This window comes from Marmota marmota, unplaced genomic scaffold (genome assembly GCF_001458135.2).
Source record: "Marmota marmota marmota unplaced genomic scaffold, marMar, whole genome shotgun sequence".
Classification (NCBI taxonomy): domain Eukaryota; kingdom Metazoa; phylum Chordata; class Mammalia; order Rodentia; family Sciuridae; genus Marmota; species Marmota marmota.
The window spans coordinates 25,160,137-25,180,900 of record NW_026000241.1 but is presented as its reverse complement, the minus strand read 5'-3'; the positions used below and the strand labels follow the sequence as shown (position 1 = coordinate 25,180,900).

General features: G+C 41.7%; 1 protein-coding gene across 4 annotated transcripts in view; it reads left to right on the top strand.

Annotated features, from left to right (window-relative positions):
* Lrrc3b (leucine rich repeat containing 3B) overlaps positions 1-20,764 on the top strand; it is an 84,743-nt gene that overhangs the window by 1,116 nt on the left and 62,863 nt on the right. The window contains exon 1 of one of the 4 annotated variants that reach the window (XM_048794701.1): positions 126-389. The exons of 1 other annotated variant lie outside the window; for it this stretch is intronic. The gene's annotated coding sequence lies outside the window, so the exon portion shown is untranslated. Of the gene's footprint in view, positions 1-125; positions 390-418; positions 712-735; positions 1,512-20,764 lie in introns of those variants that run through there. 2 more of the 4 variants (XM_048794700.1, XM_048794699.1) reach the window with 2 other exon arrangements.

Sequence of the window (20,764 nt, the reverse complement as noted above, 5' to 3'; positions counted from 1 at the left end):
CTGCTGACCCTGGTGTGTAAATACAGATGGGGGAGGGGTTGGATACCTGGGGGCGGGGGTGCGCAGAGGTGGAACAGAGCCTGGAATTCCAGGGCTCTGGGGGGATTTGGGGAGGCAAACTGCCGGGTTCCTGGGGAGGAGCGATCTCCCTCCCCAGGAACAAACAAACCTCCCCGCTGTAATCTGAATGCGTTGGCATCTTGGGCGGTGACTGAATGGTCAGATCTTGAACCGGGGAAGCTTTTCCTGGCTCTAAGAGGACCACAGTCTCCTCCCTTTTCCAGCACCGCTTGCTTTTACACCCCTTCATCTCCGCAGCCGGGTTGGTAGACCCACGCCCACCTCCCCTGCCGGCACATGGGCGTCCAGGATGTCTCCACAGTTCCAGGGTGAGAAGGGGACCCCTGGCCTTTAGTTGGAGCTGCGTGTGCGGGAGGTAGGGAGTGGGAGTCCCCAGTGCTTAGTAAGTAGGCAGGGGTCCGAACCGGTTGGAGGACAGCGCAGGGGCGGAGGCTGCAGTGGGAGCCACCTTCTTTCTCCCCGCGGCTCCACAAATCGCACCTGGGCGGAGCAAGGGAGTGGGGGAGCCCTGTGCTGCACCTGGGAAGATCCGGAGCGCAGAGCTGGAGGGCGTGTGGGGAAACGCAGAGCGAGGGGTGTGCTCATCGGATGAGGGGAGCCCCAATTCCCAGACTCCGGGCCCGGGCAGAGGTGGGTCTACGCAAATTGCAGCCCCCAGGTAGATCCCTCTGGTTGTTTCAGTTGCTTTGGAGGATTCAGGAAGGCAAGACTCTTTGGTTCTTTGCACTTCAACAATCTGGTGTGCAAGACTAATTGCGGGAGGGGATCTTGTCTGTTGTTGCAAAGAAGAGGCAGCATTATCTTCTTTAGCCTCCTCCCCCCAAGTCCCTCTTTTCCGGGTGGGGAACACACTGGGATGCAAAGGCTGGGAAGCACCTCACTTAACCCTTCTCTCCCTCTAGAGGTGCACGCCCCTCTCCAAGCGGTGCCTTTGCCTGAGAGTCGGGTCTCTCGTTTCTACTGATTCTATAAGGAAAGCTTTTGGAGGCTGTGCAGATCTGGGGCCGCGTGCAACTTTCAGGTTCTCCCTGTCCAGACTCTCACGTGCAACATTTTAGGAGCACAGTCTTCTCTACCTTACCCTGTAGACGCGGCTTTTTCTCCTGTAGCAGCTGAGAGAAAGCAGAATTTAGGCAGAGTCCCTTTTCTGGGCCCTTTGGTCAGATCCTTCCAGAAGAGATTTCGACTCATCAGGACTCCAGGGAGGAATCCCGGTGTTGGTGTTGGTCCTTTGAGTTCCAGGGCACCCCTGGAGCAACTAGCTCCCTGCCTCTCTGTAGCAAGCTCCAGAGCCTCAAGGAGCGGGAAAGGGGATTCCCTCCGCGCAAGCTCCTGGTGCATGCAGTTCCTGGGCACAAAGACCACACCCTCACAGGCCTGGCCTGGCTGGTGATAACGTTGGCTTCTTCTGATTTACCTGGATACCTGAGGTAGGATCCCAGACGTTTAAACCCCTCATTCCATATCACTTTGTTTCTGCCACCCCAAGGCCTGTTTCTTTCTGGATGCTTGTTACCTGGATTTGTGTTCTGGCTCCTTTCTTTGCAGAAAAACAGATTAGAATATATCTCTTGGGAACTTAAGGGAAGGCTCCAAATCCACATCTAGGTGGGTTTTTTTTTTTTTTTCAGGTTGTCAAGCTATTCTGGGAAGACTAGTAGTAATTAGAATCAATGTTGCTTAGTATTTATTGAGTTTATACTATGTGCCAAGCATTATCCTAGATATTTTATGTCCTTGCATTAGTTTTAACTGGTACAGAAACTATGAAGGTTATTTTTACCATTTTATGGGTAGGAAAACCCAACTACAGAGAAATTACATTATTTGTTCACTGTCATTTAGCCAGCAAATGGTGGGTTTGCTTCCTCTTGTGGGCAGAGAACCCTGGTTGTTTCCCATTCTTCCCATCCTATTTGGACTGTCCACAAGAAAGCATGAGGCCCTTTCCCTTTTTCTCCAGACCCCAATATATACTATAAGTGCCAGTCCTTACCTGTGAGCCCCCTGTGGTTAGAGTATGGGGAGACTGACCTTGCACATCACCTGCCTCAGGGTCTCATGGGGTACACATTGGTAGGATGGGATGCTAGTACTGAAAGCTGATTTTGGTAATTGACTACTGGTGTTGGGATTCTCTTCTAAATCTTTAGCAGACATTCCCTTTTTAAATGAAAGGAGAAATGGAGAGGGGGATTTAAATGTGAACAGAGATTTGCTTTGTGGTCAAAAACCAGAGGCAGTTTTAGGTAGCAACTGTATTCTGCATATGAGGGCCTTTCTGGAGATTGAATCACAGAATGTTAGAGCTAAAGGGGATCTCAGACAGCATCCCTCCCAATGCAGGCTCAAGGAGGAGAGTCTGTGCAGGCCACTCAGTGTATCAGTAGCATTACTAATGCTAGAGCCACTGTCTTTTGACTCTTAGACAAACAAATTATGTTTATCTGTAAATAGATTATGTTCACTCCTTCTGGTTTTCAGCATTTTAAAAATTAATTAGGGAAGAAGTCTTGTCTATTTTTTAAAAGACTGTTTTGCTCATTTTTCCACAAATGCTTTTTTAATCAGTGTAATGGGAAAAAGTCAGTACCATGTAATGGAGAAGCCACCACAGATATGCCTTTTTTTTTTGCAAAGAATTGCATCAAAATATTGATGAGCCTTCAAATCAACAAAAAGTAACCAACTATGCAACCCTTTAATGATTCTAAATAAGACTAAACGGATTCCCAACCGTTTTAGCAAAGTCTTTCTATCAGGACTAAATAGCTCAGTCCTGCCTCACTACCAGGTATTTATGAAAATAAGGGAAAATGTAGTATATCAGAGAGTCAAATCCTTTGGATGCAATGAAATGAATTGGTATGACTTCTCCTGGATTCCTGACACTTGAGTTTAACTTTTATGCTGATATAATTCTGACGTAAAACAGTGTATTCCTAATAGATATACCCGAGACTCAGAAAGAGAAGAAATTTTTCTTTGCAACTTCCTCCCCTACTGAGCCCTTCCATAGAGGGAACTTCTACCAGTCATTTAGAAATTTTGTAGACTTCTAGGGGTTCTTGTGAGATGGAATTCTGGTTTCTAGGAACACCCTATGTCTTTTCTCTGAAGCCATAGTCCTGTCTGCTATTCTTCCCTTGGAGACAAACCAAGAAAAAGTCAGCTGGAGGGAACAGGGCCAGAAGGGGGAAAAGCCTGTTTTTCAGAATTGCATCTAGGCAGCAAGGGTTATAGGCAGACAGTGGAAACCTAGAGGCGTTTGTATCACCTGTAATAGGATTTCCATCCCTAATGCTGTGACGTACCAGGATAGCTGCCCTTGGCAATGACTGGTGTGGAGGAGGAGGTGAGAATGAGGTAACCGTGTCCTTAGAGGAGGTGAGATTTGGCTCTTGAGGGGCCCTGGTGTGACGGAAATGCCCGTGGTGAGTGAATGTGTGTGTGCCAGGGGTACCTCCTCCTCCCCTTCCTTCCTACCACTACCTCAGCTGGCCATCTGTGCCAGGTTGACTGATCGAATCCCAGAGCCCCCAATTTCTCAAGGGAAGCATTCACTTTCTAGAAAAGTCATGAGAAATGAATCTTGTTCTTACATAAGTAGGAAAACATTCCACACCTGTTGCTCTCTTCAGAGAGAACCACAGAAAATCAGATTACCCCTAAGGTTAACCTGGAGGTGAAGACACTGGTTTGGTTGGATTATAGCAGTTTTAAAAAAAATGGAACTTTGAAATCTACTGTGACAAAAGCCTATGAAATGGTCTCTGGGGATGCAGAGAAAGGAGAATTTATTTGAATAAGGGCCACATCCTAGTTTCCAGTTGCTAGATCTTCCAGGGGAGGTGGTGGAGCTAGCTGTAGCCTCATCTGACCTCATTTGATTCTTAGGGTCCACAACTCCACTTCCTCTTATATTGTGGCTCATGTGTGGTGTAGTGTCAAGTGGCCCACATAACACTTCTGTTGGCATAATTCTTGGAGCATGTGTTTATTTTCAGTCATGTAAATAAGTTTGTTGACATTTAGAATATCAGTTACTATTAAGCAACATCCTTAGAGACAAAGGAAATTAAAAATGAAAAAAAATTCATCCTGAACATATTGAATAAATAGGCTTATGTAATACATAGTGTAAGAATTTTTAAGTTAGACATTTAAAATAAAATATAATTAAGATCTAGAGCATCTGATAGACTATTTTTTTTTCTTTTTTCAATTTTTTAATTTCCTGACCTAGACTATTTTTTAATAACAAAAGAAAACAAGTGATAAGATTCTGTGGAGTTTGAAGGAAAAATTGGAAATAATTTTTTTTTAAAAATGCCAAAGTAGAGCCTGAGTAGGTTTACCCACATGGATTTATGTTAAATAAATATATATCTTAATTCACATTTAGATTTGAAATAACCTATAAGACTAAGAAATTTAGTACAGTATTCATTTCCTCTGTAGATTATAACTTTGGTGAAGTTTGACAAATGGCTTGGGACCAGGATAGAAGCTCTTCTGTGACACTAGTAAATATATATTTTATAAAATATTAGTGAATCAGTAAATCTCGATACAGCATATGAAACAGGCTTTTCATATGAGAATGAAATTTGGAATCTTCTCATGAGCTGATAGTCTTCCTTCAAATAGTAAAAAAAAAACATATAATTCTTTAAAAATAAATGAATAAACAATGAAAAAAGAACCTCCCCCCATAAAGGAGATTTTATTCTTTAAGAGGATAAATGAACAGATTAGGAAAGGTTATGAAATTTATGATTTCATTTGATCCTAAGCTCTCTGAGCTACATTTTTATGTTAATACTTGTCCAGTGCAAATGTCACTATAATTTAAGATGTTTTTTTTTTCAAGAGTGTTTGGTGGCTTTTATTAAAAGTAGAATGGAGACAAATATTATAAAAGCTATGTCAAGGCATTCTCAACCATGCAGCAACATTTAATCAAATAACATGCTTCCAAATATAGGTTAGTTTCATGGGTTTTTTTTTTTTTTGCTATTTTTCTCTCCCTCCTTCTCTCATCTTTCCTTCTTTCTACTCCTTCCTTCCTTCTTCCCTTCCTCCCTTTCTTCCTTCTTCTGTCCCTTTTCTCTATTCCTTCCTTCCTTGTATTTTTTAGGTCATTGATGGACCTTAAGTATTTCAGTATTCAGTACCTTATTGGAAGAGATTGCTTTTTCAGAATAATGATGTCCCCTGGCTAGGACAGAGATGAAGGCACAGTGCACCTGTGTATTTGTCCAAAGCTAAAGCGGGGAAATCACAGGGTCTCTCATTGGCTCTCCCCTTAGTGCTGTAACCTCGGCTCTAATTTGGAGGAACAGTCATGGTCCAGGCCTGCTTATGATGGCTCCCCTGTTAGCCATGACTAATCAGTGTGCTTTCCATGTGCTACACTCGGAATGTGTGCTTGGAGGAAAGTCCTGGTGTGGACTGCTGATCTTCCTTAGACATTTGGCCCTCATGGATTATCTTCCAACCTTTCCACGAATTATATTTATGCTTGGGTTTACAAAGCTTTGATCTTTCTGTTGTGGTATACTGTGTGGTCATGTATTGGGGTAGTCAGCCTGTGTTTCCAAGGGTGTCTCAGAAATACCTCCTTTAAATAAAGTAAACATTAAGACTGAAAGGAAAGTTTAATGTAGATTATGAGTGCCCAGAGCCTGTGCCACAGAACCTGTGAATGATGGCCAGCTAGGTCAAGAGAGCCCAGAGAGACAACAGAAAAGGAACAGAGAAGAAGAAGGTGGTAAGAGAGAAAGAGGAGATAAGAGACTTGGCCACAAGGGAAAGAAGTCACTCAAAGGAGGAGAATCCAGTAATTACGAGATATAGAGACCCAGTACATCTTATCCCAAGGATAAAAAGGAAAAGACATAAAAGTAAGAGTAGATTAAAGAAAGAGATGAGATTAGTAAGACCGGAAAAGAAGAGGTATGCAGATAAAATGAATGTTCTAAATAATTCCTAATTGTCTAGATCAACTTAGAACAGGCTAAGTCCTCAGCCAGAGCACATGGCCCTTCTCACATTAATATAGCTTCTCAGTCACCAGGCCAATGACAATGACTCTTACTCTCATCTGTGTCATAGTGCCCTTTGATGAAGCATAGGAACCCCATAAAGATGTTTAAAATAAAATAAATAGTATTATAAACAAACTAATTTTAATAAAATAGGTATTTATCTAGCTATGAAAGAAACTATTGTTACTAATGCACATACCCCATGTAATGCATGTACAACAAGCTCTAGAGGGGTACTAATGGCTTCGTCATTTCAAGGCAAGGTTGAACGTAAATACTTCTGTGAGATACTTGTAGCAACTATATCATGATATAAAATCCCCAATTTATATCAATGACAAAATCACTGGTTCTGCTACTTCATCGGAGGCTCATGGGTGCTTCCTCTTGAATGTTAATGAACAAAGTTGTAACTTGTTTTCATTCAAGTTCATGGATGGATCTGTTGGATTCTATTGGGAGATGTCATGGATGCCCATGACCAGAGCACTCTATAGATTAGGGCCATTAAAATTTACCACTTATCACAGGGATACTTTGGAAAAATGAAAGGGATCTTAGTTTTTCTTCAAGATGGTAGATGTAAATTGGGGTGGCCCTGGGGAAGTTCATCATAGCTATCATAGGGCCCTCCTATGATAAAGCTGATTTCACTCTCAGCTTTTATCCCAAACCAATTTTCACCTCTTTGGCCCAAGGAACGTATATTCTCTTTTTTCTAGGGATCAGGGCATTGAGAAATGGAGAAGACCTTAAGTGGGAAGAAAGTCCCTTATCAGGCTTACTGCTACGCTGTGGAATGCCTTAGAAAGAAACTGAGAACAGGCTTCTAGGAGGAGCCTAGGCTTTACAGAGATCCTGGCTCCATGAACATTGGCTTGCATTTTGGCTCCCAATGGCCCTTTTTGGCTAGGATCCCTGTTGCCATGGCCAATATCACCTGAAGGGAGGGAGAATTATCAGCCTATATTGCACTTAAGCCTAAAGTTTCAAATTCCCTTCAGACCTATTTTTTCTTTCAGCTGAGCTGCCCCTGTGGTTTCTGAAGGTTCACTTCCTTTCCCTGCCTACTTCCTAACGATCGGAAATGGCCTCTGTGGAAGCAGGTGGATGGAGACCCTTGGGGAAAGACCAGGATCTGAAGAATTCTTAAACTGAGGATGGAAAGGGACTGTGATCATGGAGTATTTCCTAAACAGATGGCTCATATTGTCCAGTGTTGCAGGAAGATGACAGAAGGTCTCTGCTCCCGGAGATTAACATGTTTTTTTAGTGATTGGTGAAATGAAACCTGCATAGTAAATTAAAAATAAATAAATAAACTTTCCTAAGAAATAAATTGACTTAGCAGGAGGAGGCAACATCTCAGAAAACATCCTGTACACACAGCCTCTTGGGGAACTAGGTAACCTGGTGCTAGTTTCAGCTTTGGCTCTAACCAGCTCCATGGCATCTGGCTGGTTATATCAATGGCCCTGGATGCTATTTTCCCAGTGAGACATTATGGGAAGTAAATGCTTCCAACACCCCTCTCCAGCTCTGTGGTGTACAACGTCAAGGGTGTGTCTGGCACTGTTTTCCTATACTCCATGGTGGTTTCCCTGTTGAAACTGGTTCAGGCTCTCACCTTTGTTTAGGCACCTTAGCCCCTTTCACGCCACACATCCGACAGTGACAGAAGGACAGTGTATAGTTCTGAGGGCTGGTGATACCTGAGGCGCTTCTGGGACACTAGGATAAGAGAGTGACAGTAGAAGGAGGCAAAGGGCAGAAGAGCTGACCAGGAGGGTCAGGTTAGGAAAGAGATGAAACAATTGAGGACATGGCTTTGTTGCAACAGTCATGCAGGCAAGATGGAGAGAAGATGGAGGAAGGATTCCTGCAATGTTGACTGTGTTATCTAGTGTCCAACTCATGAGAGCCATGTGATTATACCATTCTCTACTGAAATTCTCTGAGTTAGTACTAGTTGTATGTAGGAGGATTATATCCTTGGAATGGTCTCATAAGACCTACTTTGCCTGATGCTCCCTTTCTCTTCATCTGTCCTTTTCCTTGACATGCTTCAAGTCCTGATATGTTAGAATGACCCATACTGAGTGGTCCACAACTCCTCTCTCCAACTCTCTGTTGGTGGCTTGAAATCAGCCATGGTGGGAGTATCTACCACACAGACACTGCAAGGCAGGACATCCCCTCTGAAATCTGATTGTAAAATATATCTGCGCACATGCCTGCCTCCGCCCTACTGAAAGACTCTTTCAACCTCTCTATACAGGTCTTCCCTTCCTCCCTCCCTCCTTGGGTCTTTCTCTGTTCTTTCTCCCTTTTGCCTACTTGCTTAGTGATCTACCCATCCATCCAGAGGTAGCCAGACTAATTCCTTTTTCTGCCATTTAATAGCTGAAAGTGGGAACATTTCTTAACCTTTAATATGCTTCAGTTTTCTCTATGTGAAATTTCCATAATAATAGGTGGTTGTAAGGCATTAAATTAATTAACATGTATAAGGTGCTTTTAACAGTGCCTGGCACATGACAAATAACTAATTAAGTTATTGTCATTAGTATTGATCAAAACACTATTGATCACTTACAGTGTATTCAGCACTGAAAAATGCACTTAGGAAAAGAGTTTCATAAAAAAAGTATAAGAATATGTTCAAGAGCCCAGAGCAAAGCCTGGTTAGTTATTGCAGGGTTAACAAAATTGACTTCATGGAGCTGAGGGCATTTGGACTGACTCCAGAGGGATGATTGCATGTACCCACCAAACTGAAATAATGGGGACATCTCAGGAGAAGGGACATCACCTAAGCACAGACACCACAGAGGGACCAGAATGAATGACCTGTGTAAGGGTTTTGTGTCTCTGAGCATGAAACCTCAGAGAGAGAAGGGATCTTTGTTCAGCCTTGGATTATGGCAAGATTCTCCAAGAAGTCAGCTGTAAACTTCTTTTAGTTCAGATTTTCTGTTGCCTGCACCAGAAAACTGAGCTTTGGTTTTAAAAAAAAAAAAAAAAAAAAAAAGTCAGAAATCCAGATTTTATGTGAAAGCTCCCGATGTTTAATGATAGGACTAATTCAATCAAAAGCAAAACAAAACAGAACACATCTACAGGCAATATTCAGCCTCCCACAGAAGACTGGAGTTCTAGGTTCCCAAGAGCTTGTTTAAAAATGCTAAGATATGCAATTAAAGTTTCTGATTTTGAAAATGGCTCTTCCATTAAACTGTGTGACACAGGTGAGAGTCCCTTAAGCTCTCGGAGCCTCGATTTTCTGCCAAATGTCTGTCGTATTTTTGTCCTCTGTGTCTTGCTGTGAGAAGACTTTTGGACAATGGAAATCAACACTTTTGTAATGAATCAGACAAGGGTTAGAATTATCCAGAGACCTGACGTGCCCCTGGCAGAGCTATACACATAGTACAGCCCCAAGTGTAGTTTAAGTTACCCAAAGACACCCGAATGTCCTCACGTGCCACACTCATTTTAACAGTTGATGGGGGAAGAGAAGAGAATCGTAGGTGTATTTCCCCCCCACACACTTCATTCTGTTAATGTCACAAGGAACTTGACATTCCATTTTGGAAGTCTGTATGTCAGAGATCCAGCTAAGAGTTGTTGATTGATTCTTCATGGGTTCAGGTGACAGGGAAAAGGTGCACTCCACCTTTCTGTGGTGTACTGTGATTGATTCCCTGAGATGGAGGGAGGGATCTCTGTAAAGGAAGCCGCTGCACTAAGTGTTACTCAGGGTTATGTCAAAATCTGCTGTTGCATTTGTGTTATTTCCCCTCTTTTGATCCCTTTCCATTCCAGGCTGGTTTTGATCATGCAAGCTTTTAAGGAAATGATCAAACCCTCAAACAGTCAAATTATTTCTGGTTGAGGGGATAAGCTTGGTGGATGTTGGCTTTGACACTGACAAGGGATGGATATGCCCAGCCTGGTTCCTCAGGCTTGCTTAAAAGCACTCTGTAGCCCCAGCTTTGTGAAAACTTGGGGCTTATTGTAATCCCATGAACCATGACGTTGTCTGATTGGTGGGATCTTTATTTGTTTTGTTGTGCTGCCTGATTGAACTTGATCATAGGAAGTTTCAAAGATACAGGCAGACCTTGAAACAGGGATGCCTGATTTACATGGGCACGTTGGCTACAGATTCTGGCTTTGCTGCAGGGGTTTGACCCCACTGCTTCGGGAGCTGATCTGAGCCTCAGAGTCTTTCCCACTCACTTCTAAGTGCTGAGACATTTGGGTCCTCGGGACTGAGATGTCTGATGTCACCATAGCTCTTTCCCCTTGCTGTGTCTGGGGGCCCTGTCCCCCTGACCGCTGTAGGAACCGAGCTCCCGAAGAGCCAAGTTCCCACTCCTCTGAGGTGGTCTATCCAATTAACATTATAGATGAAATAGCACATTTTATATTAAGGAAGAGGAAGACAGGACCTTTGGGAGGTAATTAGGTTGAAATGGAGTTATGCAGGTGGGCCCTCATTATGCGGTTGTGCTCTTAAAGAAGAGACACCTGAGAACTTTCTTCCTTCCTCTCTCCACACACACACCAAGGAAAAGCCACAGGAGGACACAGTGAGAAGGCCTTGTCTGTCATCCAAGGAGAGTCCACACCAGATACGGGCTCTGCTGTCATCTTCTCCAGAATTATGAGAAATAAATTCCCATTATTCAAGGCACCTAACCTGGGGTACTTCATTATGGCAGCCCCTCAAGAAGTTACTGCAGCTTAACTTGGGCTTGTGAAACATCTCTTTGGATGGAGATGTTCTGTATCTGGTATACACTACCGGCCTGGTATATAGTAGTCACACAGTAACTACCTGCTGAATCAACAAATGAACTCTAATGGATGGAGTGAAAAATATCTAATTTCGATAGTTTAAGGACTTTCCTGAAATCATGAAATTATAGTGTGAGATGAAGGAAAAAGGAAAGTTATTTTTGGAACGTGTGTGTGTATATATTTATGCATATAAATGTATATGTGTATATACATGTGTGTATATACACACATTCATATATCAAGATGTTAACAGCCTCTACTTTCCTTACTGGCTCGCCCCGTGGAGACATAATGATAGTAAAATAAATACAGTCAGCATGCTTTCCTATTTGCCCAGCATGCAAGCAAGTGACTGCTTCTAAGCATTTGCAATTTCATCAAGGTCTTCTTGAACTATTCTCAATAAAGAGATGCTGAGTTGGGACGCTGACCTGCCAAAGCCTAATTAACTTGAGTTTAGTAAAGGAAAAAAGAAAAGTCCTTCCTTCATAAAAAAAAAAAAAAAAAAATCTAGAATCTTGATGTTGGCAGGGACTTCCGAGGTCCTTTTGATTTGAAAACTCCAGTGGGTAGACTACAATAGAAAGGTAAGGTTTTTCCGACAAAAAAAATGGTAGCTTTAGAATTCTTTCTTGCTCTAAGAAATGCCTCAGATGCCACGAGGTGTTTCCTTCATAGCTTTTGCTGCTTGAGGATGGAAAGGCAATTTTCTCAAGATGCTATTGATCTTTTTTTCATATCTGGATGCAAATGAGTTCAGAATGTGGGGGTGTGGGGTTTGAAGCGTCTGAAGTGCCTAGGTAACAGTTGGCATGCCAGTTGGGTGATGAAGAGTATGCACTGACAATATTAAATTGTGGGCTGAATCTCATTTTTTTGGTGGCTAAGAAAGAAAGAAAAGAACACATTTTTCTAAAAGCAACAGCATGGCTTTTATGCCAGGGGTGTTTCTAACTGTTGGGCAACAGTGCTGAGAAATATGGGCGTCCAATATGTGACACTTTCTTCTCCTAGCCTGGGCTTACTGAGTACACCCCACGGAGCTTCCTTTTTAACTGGAGGGTGCGGTTGTGTTTCTAAACATACATTCGTATTGTACTCAAGTAACTGAGGGGAATAGTTTCAGTAATAACAGGTAAGATGAATTCACTCTTCCTATTCAGGGTGGAAGAGCCAGCTGGTTTCTAGAAACATAGTGGTAATTTGTAGAGATTAAAAAACAAACAAACAAACAACAACAACAACAAAAAAAAAAAACCTGCTCTTTGCTTCCCAACCTCCAATACCATAAAGTGGCCATGAACATCTAGGCCTTTTCCTCAGATGAAATTGTATACCATTTCTTCTTTTAAAGAGTCATATTCCTTTCTCTACCTTTTCTTTGTAGCAGTAGCAATAGTGAGGTCTTCTCCCTGCTGGATTGTGAGTGGAGTGGGCAGTGTGAGCATGACGGGTGGCCAGGGTTGGGCACTGTGTGTGGATTCCATGTAGAGCAGGGATGTCCAGAAATAATACATGGATACTCAGGATCCTGGATTGGTTGTAGAATAGGGAGAGCAGGGATTTTAGGCATTTTTCCTACTGTGGATTCCTTTGGCAGTCTGATGAAACCTGTGCTCACCTTCTCAGGCTAAGTTTTACTTTTAAATGTAAAAGATGGGATTGTAAGAACAAAACAACACAAAACAGATTTTTGCAGAACTTGCATTATATATGACCTAGATCCTTGCCTAATATGTCATCAAATAATAAAAAAAATTACCTTAAATAGCACACCTAAGTAATGGTAGTTTGCTCTACCATCAGATTGTGTTTGAACTTGCCTGGGCTAGACTTGTAGCCAAGATGTATAGCATATTTCACAAGACAGTGGTGACTCGTGAAGAATTAAAAATTCTCATTTGAACTGTCCGTTTTGAAAACTCTAACAATTAATTTAAATGATTTCCTTTCATGTATTGATGAAGAACAAAGAAGGATAGATAAGACCATAAGGCATTGCAGATATCTGGGTATCTGGTCACGAAGGTAGAAGATGCATCTTCTGCCCCTTGTGGCTGAATGACCATCAGGTGAAGCATCAGGTGAGAAATATGGGCGTCCAATATGTGACACTTTCTTCTCCTCAGCCTGGAGAAGCCTCTATGTACTATGAGGACTATGGTCAGGAGGAATGAATTGTTTTGATTTTAAAATTGTGATATTCATAAATGATATTTCAGGATTTCTGGAAGAACTACGTTTCCATAGGAAAAAAAGAAATCGTTCATTTTATCGGTGATGCCACAGAACTTATAATGATAATGCAGTCTGTTTCCTGTCTTTAAAATTGAAGGAAATGTCAAACTGCAGTTGAAGATCAATGGAGGAAACTCAGAAAAGGTCCTACACAATTATGGATCGCCTCCATTCTAATGATAGCCTCATTGAGGAACTAAGGACTCCAAATTAAAAATTTCTGTCTCAAGAATTGAATCAGTACCCAGTGACATGGAGAAAAGTAGTTCTTAGATAGATGAGACTTGTGGATGGATTCTAACAGAATTTCATTTTTTTGCTTTCAATTTTATTTTTAACAAGCATGCCAGAATTTAACCTAAAGATTGTGCTTAGCTTCATAATTGGTCCCTTTGGAGAGAGATGCTATTGCTTTTAATCAAGACAGCATAAAAAAGACAGCATTGGTTGGTCATCTTTGAGAATAAGTGGTAGGAGGTTTTGAATAACCTCCTCAGAAAGATTTAATTTTAATTTTTCAGTGTTTGTGGTGCTGAGGATTGAGCGCATGCTGGGCAAGTGCTCTCTACCTCTGAGTAGAGCTATACCCCCAACTCTAAATCTTCACTCTTAAACTGCTTTGAGGGTAGGTCTGGTGCTTGGGAAAGTCATTTAAAGTAAGGCTATTGAATGTAGAGGGTGATCAAGGTATGTGGACACAAGTTGGGGACTTGAAAGTCCTAAGGCTTCTTTTCAGAAGGGCTCGTCAGCTATCTTGAAGACTGCTCCATAGCAGGTGGAGGCAGAGTAGCATGAGATCCAGAAAGGGCTCCATTTCCAAAATTACAGTATCCCTGGCATCAGCTCATAGTCCCTGGGAACAGGGGGGGATTACTTTAAAGAAGGACACTTGCTTCCCCCTTTAAAGTAATGTTCTCATATAGATTCCAAATACTTTAACAGCATTTTAATAGTCACATTATATATAGTCTTGAGTAGTAACAGCACACTATTCAGTAAAAATACAATGCTCGGCCCTTATATAATTAAAACTTTTTCCAGTAGCTACATTAAGCTACTGAAAAGAGAAAAAGTAAAATCAATTTCAATAATATATGTATCCCCATGTATTCAAAATTATAGCAGCATGTAATCAAATTAAGATTGAGTTTTACTCACACTAACTCTTTGAGATCTGGTATATGTTTTATACTTACACGGTATTGCATTTTGGACATTGAATTTTCATCAGAAATACTTGACCTATATTTAGATTTCATAAAACTTACAGTTGACAAAAACCAGGTTTACATATCCAAGTTGTTCCCAGCATATTTAAATGTTTTCCAATAATGGAATTGAGTATTTGTTTTTCAATCTAAATTTAAATTAATCACCGTTGAATAAAATAGAATATTTAGTTCTTCATTCACTCTAGCCACATTGCAAGGGCTCAGAAGCCACATATGATTAGTGAACAGTGCAGTATAAATTTTACAGGGAAATAATCAGGTAAGGGGGTTCATTGTGGACACTTACAACTCTCTGGGACAGTTAGGGACTTGCTTGTCCTTCTGTTTTGGTGGTCCTTTCTATGAATTATTTCTTTTTTAAAAATATTTTTTAGTTGTAGATGGACACAATATCTTTATTTATCATTATGTGGTGCTGAGGATCGAACTCAGGGCCTCACACATGTTAGGCGAGCGCTCTACCACTGAGCCACAACCTCAGCCCCATGAATCATTTCTTTCAGTCTTCTTTGTTAATTCAGTATTTTTCCAGAACCTCACTATCTCCTTAGAATCCCCCAGAAGGGCCTTTCCTTATGAGTACTCATTATGTACATCTGGAGGCACCATGGGATCTCTGTTTCATTGACAGAAGGTTTGAGGGTGAGTTTAGATGACTCAAGAAAGGCAGGAAGTTAATGCTCCTATCCCTGTTATCATGACTAAGCACTTCCACCACAGTGGTGAATTTCCCTGCTGAGTCCCACTGGAGGTTCACCATTTTGGAAGCACATCTGATTCTGATTCTGAAGGTGTGGGTGGAATCCAGAAAACTGCATTTTTGCCCGTCTCCCTTGTTCCCCACACCATCTGCATTAAGGGGTTTAGAAGAGCTCAGTTTGAGGACCCTTACCTTATCAGAAGCCACCCTCCTCTCACTTTTTTTTGGGTACTAAGGATTGAACTCAGGGGTGCTTAACCATTGAGCCACATCTCCAGCCCTTATTTTTATATTTTATTTAAAGACAGGGTCTTGCTAAGTTGGTTAGGGTCTTGCTAAGTTGCTGAGGCTGGCTTTGAACTTGCAATCCTCCTGCCTCACCGCTTGAGCCACTGGAATTACAGGCATGTGCTAACGTGCCTAGCTTTCACCATGTTCTTAAATACCGGTGGTCCCCTTCATGAGAATATCCTCTCTTCTTAAACCAAGGAGTTCTAGGCCCTACCCAAAACCTGCTAAATCAGAATACCTGAAAATGTGGTACTAGTAATCTGCATTTTGAACAAGTTCCCTAAATAATTCTCATGCCTAATAAATTTAAGAAAAAAATTGCTTAGTGTGGACTCCCACCCTAGGAATGTGGAATTCTTTAATCCTACCTTTTCTCATTCAGACACTTTCCCCATTCCTGACATTTAGAAATCCACAATGTCATATTTGTTCTGCTGCCTCTTTGTTCAGGTCATATAACCAAGGGACAGGGGATACAAAGAGAGCATGAGGTCCTGTCTCTGATCTCAGAGAGCTTGCAGACATAGAAGGGAGAGCCAGGCATTGTAGATGGAGGGCTGCAGGGGCATGCTGCTGTAGTGAGGGGGTGAAGAAGGTGAACATCGTATCCCATTGGGTAGTGAGTTGATAAAAAGGCTTAAAGGGGGCTATAGGGTCTCTGAGTTGATTCAGGAAAGAAAAAAAATTGGTGTTCTGTCAAACAGTCAGGAAAGGACTCTGGAGACTTAGTATGAATTAAGGTGTGAACGGGAAGCAGAGACACTGTGAATAACATGGAATAATGGATTTGTTGCCAGATCATACGTTGCACAGTTGTGGGAGATGCTTAGGATGCAAAGGGCTGGCCAGGCACAGGTGGAGGAGAAGGGAAGTTGCTGAGTGGGGACCAACAGGGAATCGGTGAGAGATCTGCGGAGGGTATTGCTTGTACTGGTCCTGAAGTTGCTCTGGGCCATCAGAGCTTAGAGCAAATTAGAACCTGTGAGCAAAGGCGAACTAGAACCTCTACCCACAAACTGGGAGCTGTGCTCCAGCAGCTCAGGTGACATGAAGAAACTGGTGTGCTTTGCTCTGGAGTTGCACCCACAGACTCAGAAACCAAAGGTGGAGACTGGTGGGAATTCCAAGATCTGTGGGTCCACCTCTGCCCTCACTTGTGAAGCAAGCTAGTGGATCAACGGCAATATGCATCTGCTGGGACGGTGCCTTTCAAGTTAATGCAGATTTCAGGCAGCTTTCTCTCAACCAGAATCCCACAGGAATGGAATTCTGGGAAACATGGTCCCTGTAGCTAAGTCCACATGATGCAGCAGCACTGCAGCTGGCTTAGGAGGCCTGCATTGGGGTGGTGAGTAGAGCAGGGAGCACACTGTGGGAGGGGGTAGGTAGGAAGGCAGGTGTTAGCCGGTGGGAAGAGGCCACGTTGCAGTGGATGGCCTTGAGCCCTGTTAGATATGATGGACATTAGCTTCTGGATGCCAATGGATTAAAATATAGGGTTACCTTGATAAAATGAGTTTTCTCTTTAAAAATTCCCCTGATAACCATGTCAGGAATAGTGGTCAACCTTTTTGGTGTCAGAAATCTTTTAGACACTCAACAATTACAGAGGATCCCTAAAACGTTTTTGTTTGTGTGGATTATATTTATCCATATTAACCGTATTAGAAATTAAAACTGAAAATTTTAAGAAAGTTTATTAATTCATTATAAATAACAAAAATAGGGCTGGGGTTGTAGCTTAGTGGTGGAGCGCTTGCCTAGCACTTGCCTAGCATGTGTGAGGCACTGGGTTCAATCCTTGGAATGAAAAATAAATAAATAAATAATATCAAGGTATTTTTTAAAAAAATAAATAGTAAAAAATGCTCATATCTAATAAAAATATTTTTTGTGAAATATAATTTTATTTTCAAACAAATAATTTAGTGGAAGCGTGGCTACACTTTTGCACATCTCTTTCACATCTGGCATAACAGAAGACATGTGGACTCTAACCTCTGCTTCTGCATTCTCTTTTGCTAGTCCATGTGTCCGAGGCTTTGGGCAAACTCCTCTACATGCTTGCAAGAAAATAGGCTTAGAATAGGCAAATTGTGCTTCAGGAGCATTATGGAAACAGTCTCATCCTGAAAGGGTCTTAGAGACCTGCCCTCAATTCACCCTTTGAGCCACTGGTATGGTGTAGAGGTGGCTCAGCAGGCAGGCAGCATGGCAGGGATGGATACCATGAAGGAGACTTTGTAACAGACAGATGAAGGCATGCACCAAGGTGTATTCACAGCCCAAGAAAAGAAGATGAATGGAAGTAGAGCTAAAAAGACAGAAGAATTTCATAACCGGTAGAATGTGGAATGGAGGAGAGGGAGGAATCCCCGACAACATCCTGGCCAGTGGAGAACTGGAGAGCTGCCAGCTACTGGGTCAAGCCAGGGCTCTGCCCCTCCAGGCATTGACCTGGAATGGAAGGGAGTTGAGAGGTCCAACCTTAGAACCATATTTACTTGTTATACATATTTTTAATGATATAATCACATATAGGCAAGAGTTAGGATGGGTAGAGTTACTAGAAGCATTCAAGTGTAGCTGGCCCAGGTTGTATGGTTCATATATACAGGGACAAGGGTTGAGATTTACAGAAAGCCGTTCTCCTTGGAACTAAACACATTTGTGGTTATAAGAGCACATCGGAGGGACTTAGGAAGCCAGATTGGTCATGTGGGTTAATATGCATGTATTTCTATGTATATACACAGCTATGTATGTGTTGGTTTTGTACATGTCTATAAAACCATATATACATACATATGGACATATAGGTACACATATATTTTATGTTTGTATATGTACATGGTGTAGCTGTAGAGATGGTTTTATATACACATGGCTTCATCAGTCCAGGCCTTAGTATGCGGTGGTGAAATGACCAGTCATGGATACAGCTCCTGGTTTGCCAGTCCCACTGTCTGTGTGATCTTTGACAACACATCCAGGATCTCTGGGCCTCCACCTCCATGTCTGCGGAGCGTGGAGGGTGTGAAATGTCAGGAATCCTGTGACCCGATATGCATTTTGTACAGGCCAGAAAGACTGATCTTCTGGAGGACACAGGAATTCCATCACTGTCAGAGTTTGCCAGAGTAGCACTTTCCTGAGCCTCTTTTCAGTCTTGCCACTTGAATGATGTGGAAATGAATGAGGAAGTCATCAATCTGATGTCAGACGGCTATAGATAGCCGCTGGGAGTCTTGGGAGTTGCAGGTCTTGTCATTGGTTCGGATGTTGTCCCCAGTTTGGCCTGACAGCCTTGGCATCTGCTTTTGCCCTCACACCTTGAGAAGGCCCTCCTTGCCAGTGAGGTCCCAGTGAGGTCTGCACACCCACCCACACTCCTGTGCATTGCACCCCTCCCCCGCCTCCAGAGAAAGCCCACACACTCTGCCCTGCTCAGCGTCTCCCCTGTGCACCATTGCATCGTGGAAAGTAGTCTCAGATGAGTACACACATTTTTTGTGTTTATATATTTGGTAGGTCTTAGAAAAATAGAGCAAGCATAGCAAAACCATTTATATAGATCATATTTTTAGGATAAGAATAGTTTTAGATAAGTAAATTGACTTTAAGAAAGATATTGCCTAAATATTAATACAGGTAAAACTTGATATAGCAAAAATCTTGAAGATAGTATGTTGGAAACATTGACTAAATCATGTGATAAGGCTTTTGTTTTAAAAATTAAAGAGAAGAACCTGTAATCCTAGTAGCTCAGGAGGTTGAGGCAGGAGGATTGCAAGTTCAAAACTAGCCTCAGCAAAAGCAAGGCGTTAAGCAACTCAGTTAGACCCTGTCTCTAAATAAAATACAAAATAAGGCTGGGGAAGTGGCTCAGTGGTCGAGTGCTCCTGAGTTTGATCACTGGTACCCTCTCCCCCCTCAAAAAATTAAAGAGACTCTTTTACCCAGTGATACCTGATACCTGCCAGAAGCCTTTTTGTTCTTCATTGGTTTGATGATTCACCCTAAAAATCCCGTTTGGGTACTTGAATTATTTCAGATCTACTTCCTATGGGTTATGTTTGGTACTTTAGAATATTAGACTTTAACCTGGATATAATTAGGCTGAACAATTAGGCAAAATAAAATGAAAGGATATCATGCAGAAAAACTGGCTCTGAACTTTACAAAAATATCACTGTCATCAAAGTTAAAAACAAACAAACATGGTGGGAACCTTTCTAAATTAAAGGAGACTGAAGAGACACAGTAACAAAACACAATACATGACCCTTGATGGCACCTGGATTAAAAAAAAATTAAAAAGCAAATTTTGGGTTATCTAAGGAAAGTTGAGAAGTGAATTGTTTATTGGAAAATAGTATAGTTATCAATTTTAAATTTCATGAATGTGATAATTGCAGCATATGATAATATTCTTGCTTTTAGAGGATTCTATACTGAAGTATTTAAGATTGAAGCACATCAGTGTACAACTAACATTTGAATAGTTTAGCCAAAATATACATACAGGCATATACTCACATTTAATGACCATATATTCATACATGCACAGATAATGCACATACATGCGCACACAAGGCATACACACAAATATAGACCCATACACACATACACTTGCATGCACACATACACATGCATGCATACAGTGTACCTACTCACATACTCAGTCGCAGACACATACATGCATACTGAAAGGCATGTAGAGAGTAAGCAAAGGTCGATGTATAAGCAGTTGGTCAATCTAGTGTTCATTTGCAATTATTGCAATCTATCTGTATAGACTTAGAATAATTCAAAATAAAATGTTGCAAAAAATATTTTTTTTTGCATTAGACAAGGCTCAAAGATAAATCTAAAATTTTTATTATGAGGTATTGAGAAGATGGCTACTGTTTTTCTTAATCCTACTAAAGAGTGGGTTTACACATTGTGCAAAGACCTGCAATGGCTTCCTAGCTATTTCGCAGATGAAGTTCCTGCTGCAAGGAACCGGTTAGGCATACAGCCAGTCTCTGGTCAGAACTGACAATTCAATGTTGACTGCCAGATTCTAGCCTGCATAGGCTTTACTATAACAGCTAATCAAACAATGTTCTTACACACAGAATGGCCCTGGGATGGTGTATATGTTTTTTGTGAATTTGATATTCCTTTGATATGTATTTATTGAGTGCCTACTATGCTCCAGGAATTGCTCCTTAGGGCTGGTGGTAAGACTGCCAAGATTCAATTTCCCATGGAGATTACCTTCTGGAATGTAAGGGACAGACAGTAGCCGAACAAGTAATTAAATGAATAGAGAGACTAAATATCACGACGTCTTAAAAAAAATGATGATGAGGGTAGTG